Genomic DNA, 19,710 nt, shown 5'->3' on the forward strand with positions numbered 1-19,710 from the left:
GGTACTGAAGTTAGTCAAAGAGGTGGATATAATTTGGATTATTTGAGTTTCATTTTCATTCTGGCTTTTTTAATTTTCAATTACTGTTCACATTTTTGAATAATTTTAAAAATTTATCTCAGTTTCTATGCAATAAAAATTATTTTCATGGTGTCTGAAATGGTTAGTCCTAAATGTAAACTATGGATGTATTTGTTATATCACTTATGGTATATAAATTTAGTTATTGTTTGTAAATTTGGAAAGAAGTGTTTGGGCAGAGGGGAAAATAATTTGCTTTTGTTTTTTCAATGGTTAACATGATTTCATGGAATGTCAAGGGGTTGCAAAATGTAAACAAACAGAAAAGGGTTTGTACTAAGTTAAAAGAGCTTAATGTTGACATGGCTTTTTTACAAGAAACCCACTTGATTGCTGCAGATCGACAGATGTCGCGGAAGGACTGGGTTGGTGAGGCTTATGTTACAGATACCTCAACACAGTGTAAAGGGGTTACGATTTTAATTCATAAGTGACTTATTATTTTAGTTCAACAGGTGGTTCTTGATACTGAGGAGCATTTTTTGATTCTGGTAGGAAAGAATATGGGTAAATTAATTGCTATGATTAATGTATATGGGCCAAATATTGATCCTCCGGCTGTTTCATAATTGTTATGCTAAACTGGTAGATATCACCTATGATTATTTTATTGTGGGTGGGAATTTTAACAAGGTCCTAGATCCTTTGTTAGATAGGAGTACATCTTCTCCTAAGACCCAATCTGCTGTGAGATTGGCACTCCAGGTTTATATGATAGAATATGGTTTAATTGATATTTGGAGAATTTTACATCCTGCTGATAGAGAGTATACTTTTATTTCACCAGTTCACCATAATTGCTTTAGATTAGACTACTTTTTGATGTCTATATCTTTAGTATGTCAAATCAAAGACTGCAAGATTGACACATTTGTAGTGTCAGATCATGCCCCAGTATGTTGCAATTTTCTGATACTCCTAGGGCCTTTGGTGTCTTAATGTTTCTCTTCTTAATGATGAGAAGTTTAAAACTCAGATGTTAGCTGAACTAACAGAGTACTTTAATATTAATGGGGATACAGCGGGTTCATGTGCCATTGAATGGGAGGCTAGTAAAGCTTTTATAAGGGGCCAAATTATCTCTTACGTTTCTTATCAAAAGAAGCTTTAAAAAACTCAACAGACGCTTTTACACAAGAAGCTGAAACCTCTTATTACTCAGTTTGCCACTTCCCCTACAGCAGAACTTTATCAGGAGCTACAGAATACTAAGCATGAGCTCAATAATATTATTTCAAAACAAGCAGAATTTGCTCTGACCTGTTTACAATAGAAATATTGAGAAAATGATGAACGTCTTAATAAGATCCTTGCACGTTGTCTTAAACAGCACCAACATCAACATGTTATTTCAGCCATTAAAGACAAGGGTGGCAAAGTATATACCTCTCCCGCAGACACAAACTCACAATTTTTAAAGCTTTATTCTGATCTGTATAGTTCTGGAAATAAGATACCAGAGCAAGATATGGACAGGATTTTTTCTCAGATTAATCTTCACATCTTAAATTCTTCACAACAACAGCTCCTTTTAGCTCCTCTGCGTTTAGAGGAAATTATGAATGCAATAATGAAAATGAATACTGGCAAAGCACCCGGACCAGATGGATTCCCAATTGAATGGTATAAAACATTTTCTAGTTTTTTAGCCCCAAAGTTGTATCACCTCTATAACCACATTTTTGAGGTGGGCTCCCTTTCTTCATCATTAAATGACACTTTATGATTCCTAAGCCAGGCAAGGATCATACCAATTGTGCTATCGACCAATATTATCAATTAATGTAAATATCAAAATATTAACAGCAATTTTGGCCGATAGATTGCAACAAGTCATGGTCGCATTGGTTAGACCAAACCAATTTATTTATTAGTATAAATAATAATATTTTATTTATTAAAAATAGACAGGGGGGCTGATAATCTCAGATTGGTTGTTGATCTAGTTGCTTTAAACTCTGGAAGAACTGACCAGGCGGCCATCATTCCCTTGGATGCAGAAAAGGCCATACATTGGAAATTTATTTTTATTACATTGATTAATTTTGGTTTTCTGATAGAATTTCTGAAGTGGGTTAAGAACTTATACTCAGCTCCAAGAGCAAGAGTAATCACTAACCATTTATTTTCAGCTCTTTTTTTTCTTGGGTGGGGCACCAGACAAGGTTGTCCACTGTCCCCATTGATATTGAACTTATACTTGGAACCTCTGGCATGCACTATTAAACAAAATAGTAGTATTAGACAATAGTTGTGCCTGAAGGCTGTTTTGGGATGGATGAGGGTGAACAAGCTGAAACTTAATCCAGACAAGATGGAGGTACTGTGGGTTGGGAAACCAACTACTTTGGATGGAGGTTTACAACTGGTCTTAGATGGGGTCGCACTCCCCCTGAAAGACCAAGTGCACAGTTTGGGAGTTCTCGACTCTGAGCTAACTGGGGAAGCCCAGGTGGCTGCGGTGTCCAGGAATGCTTTTTACCAGCTTAGGCTGGTATGCTAACTGAGACCCTATCTGGAGAGGATGGACCTTGCCTCAGTTATCCACACACTAGTCATGTCCAGGCTGGACTACTGTAATGCACTATATGTGGGGCTGCCTTTGAGGATGGTTCAGAAACTCCAACTTGTGCAGAATGCGGCCGCCCGAGTATTGGTGGGGGCAAGGCGATTCGATCATATAAAGCCTATATTATGCCAGCTGCACTGGTTACCGGTGCATTTCCGAGCCCAATTCAAAGTGCTGGTTTTGACCTTTCAAGCCTTAAACAGTTTGGGACCAAGTTTCTTGAAGGACTGCCTTCACCCATATCAGCCTGCCCACGCTTTAAGATCAGAAAGAGAGGCCCTTCTCATTTACCTACCCATGAGAGCAGTCAGATGGGTGACCACATGTGAGAGGGCATTCTCTGCAGTGGCCCCACATCTTTGGAACAAGCTGCCATTGGAGGTCCGCCATTCTCCATCAGAAGGCCTTGAAAACATATTATTTTACCTTGGCCTTCTATTGATATGACTGCTATTGTTGCTGTTGTGGCTGTTAACATCACTGTTGCTGCTTTTAACACCATTGTTGGTTTTATTGTTGGCTTTTATTGTTGTTTTCATATTTTTATCACTTTTAATATTTTAATTGTTTTTATATATTTCATTGTTGTAAGCTGTCTTGGGAGGGCTTCTGCCCTGAAAGTCAGCCAAGAAATATTTTAAATAAATAAATAATAGTATTCATGGATTTGTCCATTTTGGTTTAGAATTTAAAATTAGTCTTTATGCTGATGATCTTTTGTTGTTTATCTTGAGACTCCAGTCATCCGTTCCAGCTTTGATGAAATTGATTAAGGCTATTCAGTTAATTGGTCAAAGTCGGAAATAATGCCAATTAGAGATAGGGTATACTTTACTGTATTAGCCAATTGGCAATTTCTATGGTGCCCATCAAAATAAAGTATAAGTAGTAAAGTAAGTAGTAAAGTTTATTTGGGAATAATTATCCCTAGATGTATATCTCAAATGATTAGGTTAAATTTAAACAAGCTGATTAATGATATTTCACAAGATATAGATAGATGGGCATCTTTAAAATTGAGTTTCTGGGGTAAGGTGAATACACTTAAGATGAATACCATACCTTGAATTATTTATGTTATACGTGGGATCCCTATACGTATACCTGGCAAATATTTCCAAAAACTTAATGCTTTGTTTCATTTTTAAAAAATGGGGGAGGGTCTTTCTACCACGAATATCTTTGAAAAGGATGCAACTTCCAATTAATGAAGGTGGGTTTGGTTTTCCCGATTTTGCTACATACCATCAGGCTTATTTGCTGATCTGTACTAAATTTTGGTCTTTTCCACTCAGATTTGATTTTCCACCTTGGTCAGTGTTGGAATCTTCTTGTCTGGAGCCTCTCTCTAAATGGATGGCATTAGGTTCTTGACATATTAAGGCTGATAGAGCTCCTCCCATGGTCTTGGCAGTTAGTGACATGTGGCGTATAATGTCATGGCAATTACAGTTTGACCCATTTTCCCATGCCAAATTGACTTTATGGGGAAATCCAGGTTTAAGAATTGGAAAGAAAATGTTTTTGTGGCGGACGTGGACAGATAAATTATCTTTACCCAGGATCAATTAGTGGGGGGTTGATGATGAGTTCTTATTATGCTCAACTTTGTGAGATACATTTGATTTGCCTGCTACAGCAGGATGGCAGTACTTGCAATTTAAACATTTGTTGGTATCTAAATTCGGTCATGTTTATAAATATTTATTATCAATGAATAAATATGATACAAATGGTTTACAGCAGGAATGGAACAGGGAACTGGAACATCCTATTTTGTTTAATAAGTGGAGTGCCATTTTGGCTTCTGTATCGGACATCTCAACAGATCTTCAGTTACACCTTATTCAGCAAAAACTTTTCTTTGGGGTCTATTGGACACCACAACGTCTTTTTAATAAAGGTTTGTCAAATTCGGCTACTTGTTGGAGCTGTAATGTAGTTAATGCTTCTCTTATTCATATGTTTTGGAAATGCCCAACAGCTGCCTCCTATTGGGAGGAAGTTATTATATGGATAAATTTTGTATTGGAAAGCTCTAATACCTACTGATGTAAATGTTCTTTTAAATTACTTACCTGCTTCTTGGAATGTAACACATGGTCAGCATAAATGGACTTTTCATGCCCTTTTGGTTGTTAAAAGACTGATACTATGATACTGGAAGGATAAAAGTTCACCGCCTATAATGCAATGGATTGAAGACTTAACAATGCTAGCAACATTTGAAAGAGTGGTATATAAGCATAACTTGCAAATGGACTTATATTTGGATATCTGGTCTGCTTTTACTGACGTTTACATGTAACCTATTTTTTTCCTCTTTTTCCTCCCACTTTCTAGAATATTGTAATAATTTGAAACTGAGGATTTTAGAATGTTGTTATACTTCTTTTTCTTTTTGGTTTTGTTATGTTTTTGTTTGTTTGTTGAAATTCACAATTAAAAAAAATGAAAAAATAACTAACTTGTCATATTGTCAGTGAGTGTACTCTAAGCATGACTAAGTCTGAATCCAGCCCTATGAAGACAATGGTTACTCATGGTAAGAGCTCTGCTGAACTTTGTAGATCTGCTGCCACTACTTCCTTAAGTTCCCTGGGCTGGCTGTATAAGACAGGGATCAGTGGTCCTGGGAGAATCATTTCCCATTTCAGAATGAAACATATTTCAGAGAACACCAGAACTTAGAACTTAAATGATGAAACTAAGGGCTTCTTCACATGGAGCTTTTATCCTGCTATTGAGATTGGTTACCTGTGGAAGTTTGTGGGTCCTTTAGATGATGTCACAAACCTCCAGGGCATCTCCTGCACTAGATGACCTTTATTCCATTTTTTTAAAAGATCAGAGCTATCAAATTACAGCGCTTGAGTTCCGCTTCAGTTCTCTTGTGAAAAGAAGGAAAGGAAAGGTTCCTCCTGTGCAAGCACCAGGTCATTACTGACCCCTAAGAGGGATGCTGCTTTTGCTGGTGTTTTCATGGCAGACTATGGCAGGGTGGTTTGCCATTGCCTTCCCCAGTCATGACTACCTTTCCCCCAGCAAGCTGGGTACTCATTTTACCAACCTCGGAAGGATGGAGGGCTGAGTCGACCTGAGCCGGCTACCTGACACCCAGCTTCTGCTGGGATCGAACCCAGGTCGTGGGGAGAGTTTTGGTTGTAATACTGCCACCTACCACTCTGCGCCACATGAGGCTCTCTGTGAAAAGAAGCAAACAGAAATAAGGGGAACCAGACCACAGTGCCATCTAGCAGCTGTGTAATGAAACATATGGAAGACTCAGATAAGGGGGGAAAGGAGGAGAGAAGGAAGCAAGTCTGTCATGATCTTGCATTTAAAACAGAAGCAGAATGCCCCATTTTAAATGCGGGATTTTAAGCTGGTGTAGAGATGCCCTACGCATGGTGATTTAGTGGAACAATTGCCAATAATACATGACCACATACTTATTAGGGATTAGCACTCCATCTTTGTAAAACAATCATATAAGGCTATCTGTGAGGAGTGATACCAACATGTATTTAAATCAAAGTTAATATATTTAGCAGATAATTAAGATGATTAACTTGTTACAAGGGTGTCAGGGAATGGAATCATTTCAGAAACCTAAGCCCACCCTCCAAAGGATCATCCGCTACCATGAAGTATGTTTGTTTTATTAATTCCCTTTTTTAAAGTAGGAAGAAGGGCATGGTGAGAAGGCACATGGTATAGCAACCTTCCCCAAGCTGGTGCCCCCCAAATGTTTTGGACTTCAACTCTCATCACTCCGAGCTGGCTGGGGCTGTTAGGGGTTGAAGTCCAAAACATCTGGAGGGCACCCACAAGGTGGGGTAAGGCTGTGATAGCAAAATAAGCAGGTCAGGCCAGTGCCTAGACCGGAGACCAACTACAAAACCTGTTTATGCTGCCTTGAAGTCCAGCGTGGAACTTGGAAGAAAGGTGGGATAAAATTGAAGGGTCAGATGCAGATATTGCCATGCTTAGAGTAAACCCATTGAAATTAATGGGACTTAAATTAGTCATTAACTTAAGTTCCATTGATTTCAGTGGTCTTACTCTAAGTATGAATAAGCCTGGAACCAACTTGATTGAAACAGCCAATGCTATTTAGCCATAAAGAGCATGTAATTAAAATATTTGTTACATTTTCCCTTTTTTTAAGTGTTCATCCATTTTTACATCATTTTCAATTTATTGCTACATTTTGCTATCTTTTGGTGTTCAAATCATTTTTTACTTTTTATTTCTTTATTTTACTTTTATTATGGTATCTGAAAGACCATTAACATTTTAAACAAATTAAATACAAGAGGTCCAAAGGCCTGCAGTGGAATCTTACACACAATGGCAAAACATGGTGGAGATAAAGTGTGTTTTGTGTGTGTGTGTGATAAGAATTGTAGCAAACTTCATATAGCCTCAAGGTGTTACAAGAAAAATTTGTGAGAAAGCAGAGAACAGAGCACGATGAGAATTTTAGTTTGTATCCAGTAGAAAAGCATGGTGAAGTAAAACAAGGGGTGGGAAAATATCAAACCATTTTTTTCCTGTGGATTTACTGCATAATCCTATGCATGTCTACTCAGAAGTAAGTTCTACTAGGATTTCAGCCCTCATGTAGCATCTTTGCTATTTACCTGCATTGTGTATATTCTGTGCTTGTTTATCTGTAGCTACATGAAATTTATCTTACTAGAAGTGAATAGTATGTTAGAGATCCTGAATGATCATGTTATTTTCTTACACACAAAGACATTCTTTAAAATGACAGAAACTATTCCCTGTGTCTTCCATGTACACAATACTATAGGCAGCAATGTACTCCATCTCTTTATCCTAGCACAGTGTTTTAAACAGGAGTGCCAGCACAACCATAAAAAGGATTCACAGCTTGAGCCCATCTGGAATCCAGGAGGCTACTGTGTAGGAGGTAATGATTTGTGCTTGTTCTCGAGAAGAAGTCATGGGGAAGTCTTTGTACTAATGTCTGCTGTCTCCCTTTTTAACCTGTGAATGAAATTAAGTTCTCAGGAAACGTCAAGAGTGGCAGCACAAGAAAGAAGGTTTCAGCACGAACTCTCCTCTGTTCATTTTGATGCCAAATATCCCCCACATATTCTGTGAATAAAATATTTTATACCTGTGTTTTTATATCATGGGAAGAGCAATCCTGTGGCCCTGAGACAGCATCTGGGGGAGGTGGGGATAGGATAGTTCAGATTCCTGGATCCAAGATCCAAGATAGCGCTCTGACCTCCGACTCAGGAATCCGAGCTCTCTGCCCCTTCCCCTCCCACCCACAGCTGGCATGGAGAGAACTGTGCAGGCTGCCTCTCCGAGGGTGCAAAAGTGACCTTTGAGGAAGGGAAAGAATGTGTTCTGATGGGTGGGGAGTAGAGGGGTCTGGGGAGGCTGGCTCATGAAGAATCGTCTGGCTTCCCCAGTGTCCTTCCCTCCCCTCCCTGACACCTCAGCTAGATGGGTGAAAAGATGCCAATGATGGCACCAGATCGACCTCACTGGGGAGAGCATGCCACAGTCAGGGGGCCACCACCTTAAAGGCCCTCTCCCTTGTTGCCATCCTCTGAACATCCCTTGGAGGTGGCACTGGAGGAGGGCCTCAGATTATGATTGTAGGTTCATACAGGTAGGTTTCTTGTAGGCCTCTGGTTGGCCTTGGCCTTTGTGAGAACAGAATGGTAGACTAGATAGGCCTTTGATCTGGTCCAGCATGGTTCTTCTTACGTTCTTGTGACCCTGCTCAGTGACTCAGGCATCACTGACCCACTACACTTTCACCTTCAGTAATGGGAATGATACTGGTCTACTTTACAGAGCTGTTGCAAGAATTGCTAAGTTAATGTATGAAAAGTTAATTAAGCGTATAAGAGACAGGTTGTATAGAAGCAAACTATTATTATTGGCTTATTTGTAGAGTATTAGGCCACAGATAGAGAATTCATTTAGCTAGAGGGAAGGATGGACATCTTGATTTGGACACTTTCCTTTGCAAAAGCAGTGCATGCAAATAGAATCCATATTCATTAGTTGGCTGGCAGGAGACAGAGGCTGGGAATAGAACAGCAGTCTGCTCATGGATCTGAAGAATTAGGGGGAATAGATGAAAATAATGAGCCTGGGGTTCAAAAGGTTCCCTTTAATGTGCATCAAACAGTTTTTCAGAACACACAAAACGGCAGGAATTTGCTATTTAGCAGCAACAGGTCATGTCAGACCTGAATTCCTCTTGATTGCCTGTTGAGATGACAGCATGCACCACACTCTAGTCTTCTGCCAACATGAATCAAGTGTTAACATATTTTCCCTTAATGAGCTCATCAGGCTGGAGCACAAGTTAAAGTGTATGTGGGGGGGTGGGGTCAGATATTCATGTTTGTTTAGCTGCCCTGCAGTCTCTCACATCTTAATTCAACAAGCCAACATCTCATTATGTATCAGAAGCATCACAGTCCACAGTGCCAGAATGGCAGGCACTGATTTTTCTATGAACTCTAGTCAAAGGCCCAATAGGTTTGATGTCTGGGAGGGCGGGGGTGGAAAGGATGAAGGTTCTGGGCCTTTCCCCCAACCCCACTGCCCAATTTCTTCTTCCTTACTACCTTCCCTTCATTCCCTTCAGGCCAAACTAGATGATCCATTAAATGTTTGATTGCATTTAATTTCCCTCCTGGAATGAATAAGTAAGTAAGTAAGTAAGTAAATAACACATTTATAGCTCAATCCAAAGATCATTGCAAAACCCTCCTGGGATGAGTAGCAGTTTGGGGGTGGTATTTTTGATCCAGACAGCAGCATGATGGGAGGGTGGAGAGTTTAACCCTCCCTTTCCCTATTCACCATGGTCCCAATCCTGCTCTGCAGCCCCCAGAACTATTTTTAAAAAGGGAGAAGGGAGATTATTCAACATAATCATACATTTACCTATTGTCTAGTTTGGCCCTTGAATGAAGTGAAAGATGAGGCTTGGAATGAGGAGGAAAAGAACCTCAAGAACAACACCATTTTCTCTCCCCACTGTACATGAAGATAGGATTCGAAAATAGAAAATGCCTTGAGCTGGGCTTGGGCATAAAGTGAGTGTAGGCCAGTGTAGGAACTCCCCACCCTCTTTGAGCTTTAGATAACAATTTATGAAGAATGTGGAAGGAATGATGGGAATCAGGATCAGCACCAAAGGAAGGCATGATTGGGCACCTGCCAAGGGTCCACACTCCCGCAGGAGCCCACTAACAAGAGTCTCTTGGAGTTGCTCCTCCTTTTCACCAATGCAACCTGCCTGTTCATCTACCTCTCATTCTAGTGGTGAGAAGGAAGAGCTGTAGCTCCCACTGCCTGCATGCTCACTGGCTCTCTGCCTGTCAAGCAAGCCAGCTGTAGCAAGGAGGAGGAGGAAGAGGAGGAGGAGGAGCCATTCCAGCTGGTGACAATGGCACTGAGAAGACAGATGCCCTGAGAGAGAGGGCCCAGTGAGGGTATCTAGCCCAAGGGCCCTCAAAAACCTGGAGCCTCCCTTCTCAAAGACAGCTACAGGGCTGCAGACACAGAAAGATGTGTGACACATGAGCCCAGTCCAGCCCAAATCAGGAGCGAATATTAGAAAGCGTCTCCATCTTCCTCATCTTAGTTGCTGGTTGGGAGAGCAGACAAATGTTGAGCTGTGTATCTTGAGTTCCTTCACAACAATGAAGCTGCCTTTGGGAGAGAAGAAGAGGCAATGAGAATTGTCTTTCTGCGCCTTCTTCTGACAGCAGACGTAACACTGTTGAAGAAGCACGGGCGGAATTGCCTCCTTTATTCCCTCTCCCCGAGCCAATTCCTGGGTTGTCCTCCATAGTGTGTGTGGGGGAAACATTACAACAAAAACATTTTGTCCATCCCTTACAATCCCCAAATTCGGCTTCATTTGACACCATGATGTCTCCAGCTAGTGCTGTGCTGAAAATTTCTCCCACATTTTTTTCAACCATTCTCATTCAATTTGATAGAAAAGAGATTGCTTTTGAAAAGGAATTCAAAGGACAAGGCATTTCAGGGAAATTCTCATGGGTTGCATTTGGGGTTCTTTTCCTTACTTTACTTATGAGGTGGCCATGGAGAGTGCGTGATTGTCTTGTCTGTCATTGACATTGTACAATAATCTCTGTGGCAGCCTGAAGCCTCGTCAGCTTCCCACACTTCAATTAAAGCTATTATGTGGAAGACATCATGAGGTAACTCCTCCCATGGGACTTTTGCAGTTCAGGAATGGAAGGCGGCCTGGGAGGCTGCAGAGCAATGGAAAGATGGGTAAGAGAGAAAACACACACAGCACCCTCAGCACGCAGTGATTAGGTAAGCTCAAAAACCAAAAGAAATTCAAAATTCTGCCTCAGAAAAATGAAAGCCTCAACATAGTTGATTCTGTTGCCACTTGCCAGAACAGTGCAATAAACCAAAAACACTTTGGAAAAAAGAAAGAACCTGTGCTACTACAACCCCTGCCAATAGTGACCCCTATCTGTGAGAAACTGTTGGAGAATTTCTCCTCCCCTCAGAGAAATTCAGCAAAATTTTCCCTCCAGTTTCTTTGCCCACAAATAGGCTGGAGATTTTTGAGAAGCGATTTGCTCACAGCTCGATCTCCAGCTCCCAACATTCTCTTTCTTGGTTATGCTCAGGGTGACCCTAAAGGGATGTTGAGAACTGTCCTTTATGTGGAGAGACCATACAGAGTCCACCAGGAGGGTTGTATGTGTGTGAATGTATATTGCACTGAATACAACATGTAACTGGATTGATGGGGACCTGGAAAAGGGTTATAGACTAGCAGTGGCCTCCAAATGCTTTTGATCGTGCACCCCATCAGTAAAAAAGTTTTGAGCATGCATCCCCAATGTATGTATATTTATTTATAAATTGTATACATCTACTACTGTGCCAATATGCTATGCACATTATAAAACATACACAAAAATAGAAACTAAAAAAGGATGAGATAAAGATGAAATAAACAATATTTTTAAAATAATTTATCTTATTTTTAACAATACAAAAACCCTTTTTGTTCTCACTAAAAATATTATTATTCATAATATTGTTTTAGTGAGAGCAATGTGATTGAATAGGCTTCATTGTTTTTTTAAAATCTTGGTTTAACGCTTTGTGATACAGTGATTCGAAGGTCTCGTTCTAAGTTCAGTTTATTTCGATACTTGGTTTTAATGGCTGTCATAGCTGAAGACGACACCTCACAAAGATACATATATACAAATGGAAGAAGTACATCTTTGGCTATGCTTACTAAATCATACTACTCGTTTTTCAATCCCATCTACCAATTATGCAACAGTTTTTGTTGAAATTCAGCTACTAAATTCCCATCTTCCCTGATGTCAATCAGTTGTTCTTGCAAAATAACTGGAAGGTGTTGCATTTTTATATTTTTAACAAATGGGTTCAAAACCCATTGAAACTCTTCATTTGGAAGATTTTTAAAAGGGTTAGAAAATTCCATTTCCAAGTTGTTTAAGTGTGCAGATATGAGAGTTTTTATAGGTGACACATCATTTTCGACAACAAAATCACCTCCTGTTGGAAACGTTTCCAAACATCCATTTTCAAAATGCTCCCTCCATAGCACGAGTTTCTTTCGAAAAGAAGTTACTTCCTCACTCATTGTTAAAACATCACCTTTACCTTGAAGGGGCACATTAAGGGAGCAATCCTAAGTAGATAGATGGCTGCCTCCGACCTCGGAGGTGACTGCCTATCCAAAGCAAGGCAGGAGAGGCATGGGGGGATCATTCTCTCCATGCCTCTCCCGCCTTGCTTTTTTTCTCTAGGCAGCTGTTTTCAGCTGTCTAGCAGCAGAGGGGCCAGCTGGGAGAGGAAGCTATCATATGACACATAGGATGTGTCTATGTGCAGCTCCACTTTCACCGCCCCGCCCCTTTTCAGTCGCTCCATGCTCATCTTCCAAGAGCGGAGGACACGGCTTCTCCGTGCTGCCTCCGAGGCAGCACAGACAAGGGGGGAACTTAAGTCTGTTCTCCGGGAACCAACCTCGGAGCATGGGCTCTAAGGTCAGTTTCCGGAATAGACCACGCTAGACAGTGTCCAGTGGGCTATAGGATTCCTCTCTAAGTGTGTTTATTTTTTCAAAAATATCTGCTAGGTAGCACACTACTTGCCATCACAGAAAAGGTCAGCAAATTTGGAACAAACTTGCTCTCCTTCAGCAGGACGGCAGCTGCTCCAGTGCTGTGGCTGAGCAAGCAACTGCGCCTTCCTCTGCCATGCCTGGCAGAGACTGGCGCAGTTGCTCTCAGTGGCCACAGCAGAGGCAGGATAGGACTGGAGCCGAGACAGAAATGCCACGGACTTCCCCTCTCGGCTCCTGTCCCATCCTGCTGCCTCCACCGCCGCCGTCACTGCACACAATGGCCGCTCGTCGGGGCAGCGAGAGGCTGCTCAAATATCAGGCAGCTTGCACACCCCAGTGGATCATCTTGTACACCCTTTGGGGTGCATGCACCCCACTTTGGAGACCACTGGACTAGAATACACAGACTATATGCATTTTTGTGCACATTTCTCCTAATACATATATTTTTGTACACAATTTTGTCAAATTTTTGCAGGTAATGTTCCTAATATACTGCACCTTGAATATTATTTTCATGAATATATACTTTTTTTTTTCACATTTCCCTAATATATGCATTTTTGTACACCATTTTATTAGAGAACTCCATTGCAACATTTGGAGAAATGTGAATTTGGAAAGAGAACTGAGTTCCAGTTTCCATGTTGGTTTGAAAGTGCAAAATGAGGTAAGTTGGCAATAAAATGCAAACTGAATGCATTGCCGTCCTATCCCTAATAGGAATGTTATTAACACATGTCTGTCTCTCATTGTGCCTTTGCCACGTGTGTCTACTACAGATTTGATGAAGATTAGCATGGCCTGCTGGCATTCCAGAATTCCATGGAATAACCAATGGATTCTCTTTAGTCCGAAGTTCAATTTTCCAAGAATTTCGTGCAAATATTCCACCAAAGTCCAGATTTGGGGGCATCCCCAACTAGAGACTGGGACCAGCCATTTTTTCCAGGTAATCTGGCCACAAGCCATTTAGGGCTCTAATAGTTAACAGCAGCACTTAAAACTGGTCCCAGAAATGGATTGGAAGCCAGTGCAGATGACAAAGCACTGGTGTAATATGATTACACTATCCAATCCCAGTTAGCAATCTTTCTGCCCTATTTTGGACTAACTGAACTTTCAGGGCTTTTTCAAAGGCAAGAAAACAACCAGAAAAGGAGCAGTAATTATATAGAACTATTAGTTATTTCTATTTAGCTTGAAGAAGTTGTTAAATGGTTAATCAATTTGATTGGGCTGCCCTTTGGTATATTCTCTCAATCCAATGATCACTTTTATTTCAAACCAAATGAGCACAATTAATTCTAATATTCCTTTGCAGACTTGATTAACTTGTCAGGATCTGCCTAATTTACTTCCTGGAATTTAATCACTGAGCAAGTTACAAAAATGTGCTTCATTAAAGGGACACACTACTTCGCTTAGTCTGAAAACTCTGACACATGGACGGAATTTACAAATGGAAATAGTCTTTCAGTTTCAAGTAAGCTTAGCTAGTATCCCATGATGATTGGGAGATTTTGGTATGTCAGATAGTTTTGAGCTGGTTTAATATGAACAAATATTGTCTGTGTATTTGTGTGTGCCTCCTATTTTCTTCCAGATACACATTTCTTCTTTCCTAATGCTGTTTTCCATAGACACATTTGATCTGCAGAATCCTGTTCTGATTTCTTGTTTTTAAGACTCCTTGACTGATATACTAAGGGCACAATCCTATCAAAATAGGCGGCAACCGCCTATCCAAAGCAAGGCAGGAGACGCACGGGGGGGACGGGACATTCCCTCCACACCACTCCTGCCCTGCTATTTTCCACTGGACAGCCATTTTCAGCTGTCTAGCCACAGGGGGCCGACAGGGAGGGGATGTGTCGTACACGCAGCTCCTCTCTCCCCGCCCCGGAACACCCCCAGTCCTGCCCCTTTTCTTCAGGCTATTGGGCGGTATAGAAATGAAATACATACATACATAATTTTCGGTCGCTCCACGCTCCTCTTCTGAGCGTGGAGGATGGGGCTTCTTTGCACTGCCTCCAAGGCAGCACAGACATGGCGGGAGGTCAGTTTTCTGGGCTCAGAGGTTGGTTCCCAGAAAAGAGCATATCCTATGGCCCTCTAGACAGTGTCTAGTGGCCATAGGATTGCTCCCTAATTCACTCATAGTGGTTCCACTAAGTAGGGTTTCTGTGCATAGTATCTTTGAAAGGTGTGATGTGGGCAGGTGCTGTTATTTGAGCTGTAGGGGGAGGTTTTATAGTTCATTTGTTTTTGCTTGGAGCTGAGGAACCTATGTTCAACCTACCAAGCCATCACCTTCCTGTCTCTTTCATTTCTGAGGGAATCTGCACACCAGGTTGGTAGAAATCAGTGTTTGTTTTACTGGGAGTCCTAAAGTGATATGGTGCCTTTTGGTATCCTTTTATGACAGGATGAGGAAGCTTTTTTTTGTCAAAGGCCACATTCTCTTGGGATAATCTGGGGACGGACGCATACTAGTGGTGGGTGGGACCAAAGACAGTAGTTTCCAGGTTCACACTTCTTTCTCTCTCTTTTTCTGCTACCCCTTTCCCACTCTCTGTCTCTGTCTCTGTCTCTCTCTCTCTCTCTTTCTCCACCAACCCCTTGTTTCTCTCTCTCCCTCTTCCTTCACACCCAGTGGGCTGCCAAGGAGGGACAGTTCACTCTTACCAGAAATCTGAACTGATTGTTTGCAGAGGGCTTTTGAAGGGTACAGCTTATCCACCTCAGTTTTGTGGTATATAGCATAGTTATGTAGTTTGAAATGCAATTGTTTTTCTTCCTTGCTCTTTGCAAGCCCTGAGTGGGAAGACTACTTGCCCAAAAGTTTTTTAAGAGCAAGTCAGATGTCAGCACAGACAGAACTATAATATTACACAGCTCGTGTGAGTAAGTAAAGACACACACCCCTTTGTGAGAGCAGTTATTTATCAGGCATGTCCACTCGATTATCTCTTCCACTTAGAAATGTCTTTATGCAGTCAGTTCAAAGCCATTCACAAAACACGAGCAATACACATGTATTTACCCATCCTCCACTCACCGTTTAACATTGCCACTATATTGTGGCTGGGGAAAAAGTCCTGCTTGTTGATTCCAGTATATACCATTTATAAGACCAGTTTCTGTGTGTATCTCGAAAACAGACCACAAATAATTAATTTTTATTTATTTATATATCCCACCTTTTTTCCTCCTCAAGAAACCTAAGGTGGCATACCTAATCCATCTCCACTCCATGTTATCCTCACAACAACAAACCTGTGAGGTAAGTTGGGCTGAGACTCTGTGACTGGGCCAAAGTCACCCAGCAAGCTTCCATGGCCAAGTGGGAACTAGAACCCAGATCTCCCGACTCCCAGTCCAACACTCTAGCCACTATGAGTGAGTGGTCAGGGATGGGTCAAAAGAATGTTAATGTTTCTTAATGACTGTGCACATTTCCTGAATGAGTATGTTTCCACCTGCAAGGATGGGACAGAGACAAGTGCCTGAAAAAAGGATGTGGGAGAAACAGCAGTTTTGAACCTGAAATGGGCAGAGAAAGAAGTCCTTTTTCAGACCACAAATGTCAGATGAGTGAATGTGTACATGTTGGGGGAGAAGAATCATGGTAGAAGCCCTCACCCACAACCTACATATATTCAATTGAAAGTCAGAACCGCTTATGCATGTACAACTGTATGTGGACATAATGCTCTCTGAATGATTGGGAACTCATAAATAAATAAAAACAGCATCCCAAGTCTCATTGAGAGAGCCTTATGTACATGTATATGAGTCTAGTCTCCACTGTGACCTTCAAATGAACATATGCAAAGGTACAGGGAGACCAGGATCAGACGCATGTGCACATACACAATGAATATTTTCACTCAAAGGTTATAGTGAAAAGATTTTCACTATAATCATCAGATAAGAGCTAGTGGAAAAGAAACTGAGAGTTTCTAGCTGGCTTAAAACTTGGAACTGAGAATGCAAGTCTTGGGGGCAGCCCAAATTGCTTTCTGGAGAATTTTGGGCAGTATACAACTGTGTCATTCTGTTAACGCAAATGACATTGCACTAGTGGAAATTAGGTTCCGAACTATGCACCAGAGCAGAATCCAACTAAAGTTATGTTTGTGGAAGCACAGTTGCACAAGCATTGCGCAAGCAGTAATACATTATGCTTGCACAACTGGTTGTGCAACCGGTTTTGCATAACTTCTGTGCAACTGGTTGCACAACTTGTTGCACAACTGGTTGTGCTAGCTTAATGGGAAGCCAGTAGCGCAACGGAAAGATTCAGTGGAGCTCCAGTAGCGCTATTTGAGTTTGTGGAGTGACACCATAGGATACTGCCCTTTGTGACTGCAGTAGGTGTGCCCATGTGCCTCCACTTATTCTCTTGCTTGGATATTTGTAAATAATAAAGCAAATACAAAATTACCTTTAGCTTCCAGTGCTTCCTCATACAAAGTAAATTAAAACCTGTTGCATTTCCCCAGAACATCTCAGGGAAGTGGGGGAACATGTGACATGAACAAAAACAATAAAAAACAGTGTATCTGTGCTTAGTCCAAACTGGTGTTCAGATCTGTATGTTTGTTGTGAGTGGAGATGGGTCAAAGAAGATTCAGACAACAAGGCTGGGGTTGAAAATTGGGCCACATTTATTGAAAATATATCTGCAAAGGGGTACCTAGGACAGGCAGCTGACTGTGCCAGCGACTAGCTGGTACTTCTCGGGTGAAAGCACACCCAGCCTGAGGGGTGGCGTCAATCCCTTGTGGGGGAGGGAGACCTTCCCCTGTCACCCCCTCCCGGTGCCACACAACACCTGGGTGAGTGAGGAGGGTTGGTCTCCCAGGCAACCCTTATCCCCCCCCGAGCCGCACAACCCGTTCGGGGGGCCTCAGGCATCACCTGTCACCACAAGGTGCCTCTGCATGCACACCATCCCTAATCTCTTTCTGCTTTTGCCTGTCCTAGCCACCACAGGAGTCACAAGCCTGCTTGTGAAACTCCCCCCACCTGTGCAGAAGAACGTCCTGCAGGCCCCTTTGCAGATCAGACAGAAATATATTATTCCCTACATTAGACAGGCGGACACCGTCCTGCCTGTAACACTCCCTCTTTGTCCAAAGAATTTCCTGTGGGTGGTGCATCCATCACCCCATTCACATAGGCCATAAGCCATTTCTCCGTTCACTTTCCGACGTGCTCTGCCAATGGCAATGTCATTCCAAGCCTTCCAATTGATCCATGGGAGCAGTGAGAACTGCAATGGCTACTTCCGGCCAGGTATGCCAGACCACCTGCGCATTAACCAAGGGCCTGTTCGATCAGGTCCTTGCCTGGCTTACAGACCCAGTCGTTCCCTCCATCATGCAGCACCTGGACCTGCGGAGGAAGACTGACCAAACCTTGGTGGAACAGGGTGAGGTGGGGGACTCCCACCACATGTCCCGTCTGCCAAGCCACTGGATCGTAGCGTGTCGGAGTAACAGAAACTGAGATTCAAAGGCCAGCGTAGAAGCCCTTCGTGCAGCCCAAAACACCATACTGTGCCCACATAAGAGCACCCGTACCGGTGTACGTCAAGTTCGACAGTCTGAGGAAGAAAACGTTAGGGCAAGGGAAGGGAAAATTGCATCAGGAAGAAGCAGTCAAATTGCGAAGGCCCGGCTGGAATGCTTCGAAGCGCCATCTTCCCACCGTCATAACGTGCCTGTGAGAGAAACCTGAAGCGGCTGCCTTGGGGCCCGCTCAATGCAAAAGAGGGTTCTGAATCAAAAATTACCTGGCCTAGCATGCTAGAGCTGACGTGGTGACTGCCCAAACTGAAATGTTGTCAACGGTGAACCATCGGAGTGACAAGACAAGGGTCCCTCCCAGACCCGGTATTCCAGTAAAAACCCGTGATGACCCTGACGGGGCATTAACTTCTGAATGGGTAGGTGGAGCACAGCAGGACAGACCTGTAAATCATAGTATCTCAAGGCACTCCCAGGCAAGTCAGATATGGGAACCTGAAACAACCCTGAAATCCCAAGGGCCCGAAGAAGGCCGATAAGGCTGCAGCATGGAACAAGGGAATGTCATACTGAGAAGGGCAAATGGAGGGCCATCGTCTCGGAACCCCAGAAGGGTATCTGGAGAGGGAAGGGCACCTAGAATCTGCTAAAAGCAGGCGGCATCCGTGCCCCAACCCTACACCACACGCCTGGCCCTGAAACCTAACTTGGAGTCAGTATCTCACTTCTGTTGTGGCCAAGAAGACTAAAGATGGCCAGCTTGCCCCTTATGGCTCTGGCAGATATCCCCCTTGTTCCTTAAAGAGACTCTGAATTGCAGCAAAGGATCTATAGGAAGGGCCATGAGTCCAGTGACTGAAGTCTGCTCCTAAGGCGTGGAACTCCCTACCCACCCTGTCGTAGGCGGCTCCAGTACTGGGAGCTATGGAATTCAGGATGACATCCTCGGCTTCAGTATGCTAGTCCCACATAGTACTGAAGGGATGGGATCTGATAACAGAAACCCAAGGGGCTAAGGTCTAGAACCTGTTGACCTGATTCCATGACAAAGCATCGGCAAATGGGTTCACCAAACCCGGCACATGGCAGGCCCAGAACCAGCTGTTATCACACAGACACTGGAGCAGGAACGCTCTGACTAATGACATGATCCCCAATTCCTGGGGGATAGTGAATCAATATCACACACAGTGGCCATGTCGTCGTATACAAGAGGGCCACCGACTTGGCTATGAGGTCAGCCCAAATGTGCACAGCTAGGTAAATAGGGAAGATCTCCAGAAAGGCAAGGTCCCAACAAAATCTGGCGGCGGCCATACTCTCAGGCCACTGCATGGGGCACCACTGAA

The sequence above is a fragment of the Heloderma suspectum genome, chromosome 1 (genome assembly GCF_057233095.1).
Source record: "Heloderma suspectum isolate Gila_16-S chromosome 1, 16-S_ref, whole genome shotgun sequence".
NCBI lineage: Eukaryota > Metazoa > Chordata > Lepidosauria > Squamata > Helodermatidae > Heloderma > Heloderma suspectum.